Genomic DNA, 1,609 nt, shown 5'->3' on the forward strand with positions numbered 1-1,609 from the left:
GTTGGCCGTTCCGTGTGCAGAGTGTGTGAGTTAGTGATTTAATTCCATCCTTTCCATCTCATGATGTGATTTTTCCTTTAGGATGAATTAGTAACTTTGTGTGGAGGTGGCAGCACTACCTGCTGGTTGGTGTAATGCCGTGCTTGACAGGGTGATTTGCAATTCCGAGTTTGTTTAATGGCTTAATGTCTAAGCACTCATCCCCTTATTCTGTTGTGTTGTTACCAACTTGGTTTGCAAGGAACAGACCTTCATCTGTGTACATCAAGATTGCTAATTGCCAGCTGAAGGTTGGTTTTGTTATCTGAGTAATCAGTTTTGTCATCTTGATCAACGATGCAATTTCAGTGAGGATATGTTTACGTTGCTTATTACTGTGCTTGACAGGGTGATAGTAAAGCATGAAGATGCCTAAGCTTATGAGGAAGCTGCAAACTGCGACCAAAAATTCTCACTTCAGGGTATTTCTTTTTACAATTTACTGCGCAGGATACATATCCTTCGCCATTAACATTCTTTTCCTCTCAGGTACTCTCTCTCTCTCTCGATCTCAAAGAGGAAACGAGGCAGCCACGGCCTCCTTGCCCCCCCCCCACCCCCCCTTCTCTCCCTCTCTCCCGTGCCTCCGCGCTGCTGCAGTACTCCCGTGCTGCACACCGCTGCTGCTCCCCAACCACGGCGCTATGATGGTGCTTGCTCGCCTGGTCGCCGCCTCGTCTCGCCCAATCTTGATATAGTCCGGGGCGGCGCCGGCACCGCTCGACCGCGTCGTTGCCTCCTCTGGGTCATGAGAAGCGCCACCATTGCCTCCACCCCCACTGGGCAAGGAGCTCGAGGTGTTTGGGGGTTCGTGTTTCCTACACAGGCCAAAACACTATTGGAGCCTTGGAGGTGTGTGTGCAGCTCTAATTTGCTAACATCCTTTTTTTCTTTTACCGCTGAATGCATCTATCAAATGAACTGTGTGGGTGCTTTCAGATAAGGATACTGGTTTTGTAGATTTAGTATGATTCTGGACCATACTCTGAAACTAAAATGCACTAGATCTGTACCCCTGTATCTCTGGACATACTTTGGAACTAAATTATACTATTATGCAAGGTTGTTTCTAATGACAGTAAACTGCATAATGATGTTTCAAATTATTTTGCGCAAGGTTGTTTCTAATGACTTGTCCATTTGCTTATTTCCTTGTTCAGTTTGAAACCAGTCGTTTGGAGCAGATCAGCTCAAAAGAGATCCTTTGTACCATTTGCAGACTACCCATCTCCCTCTGGTAATTCGTTTCTGCTCCGTGAATCTTGATGTACAATTCCCATTTCACTTACTGGCAACAACCATTCAAATTAGCTGATAATGAAGGAGAGTGACAGGCCTGGAGTCTCGCTCGCCTCTGTTTTCCCCCTGTGGACACACATGAGACTCAGATCTTGGCTCGTCGTAGAGGAATCGATAGCAAGAATCAACCAGAGAAAGGATGTATACAAGGTACTCGATGGTTTTCCCCCAGCACTAGCTTTGTGTTGAGTTCATTTTTGTATTTTTCTGTTTATGACTGAAGCGAGAAGCTACACATTGTTATTATCCTTTACAGCCTCACGCATACACA

At 45.7% G+C, this 1,609-nt stretch overlaps 2 long non-coding RNA genes across 2 annotated transcripts; both read left to right on the plus strand.

Moving 5' to 3' along the window:
* Positions 1-6: 6 nt before the first annotated feature.
* On the plus strand, positions 7-619 carry LOC123177870 (uncharacterized). Its single transcript, XR_006489178.1, has 3 exons — positions 7-290; positions 388-461; positions 529-619. It is a non-coding gene; the product is annotated as an uncharacterized lncRNA (long non-coding RNA).
* A 165-nt stretch (positions 620-784) lies between these two features.
* LOC123177869 (uncharacterized) lies at positions 785-1,519 on the plus strand. The gene is made up of 3 exons (XR_006489177.1): positions 785-891; positions 1,200-1,276; positions 1,374-1,519. It is a non-coding gene; the product is annotated as an uncharacterized lncRNA (long non-coding RNA).
* The last annotated feature ends 90 nt before the right edge of the window (positions 1,520-1,609 follow it).

Source organism: Triticum aestivum, unplaced genomic scaffold (genome assembly GCF_018294505.1).
Source record: "Triticum aestivum cultivar Chinese Spring unplaced genomic scaffold, IWGSC CS RefSeq v2.1 scaffold6668, whole genome shotgun sequence".
NCBI classification, from domain to species: Eukaryota; Viridiplantae; Streptophyta; class Magnoliopsida; order Poales; family Poaceae; genus Triticum; species Triticum aestivum.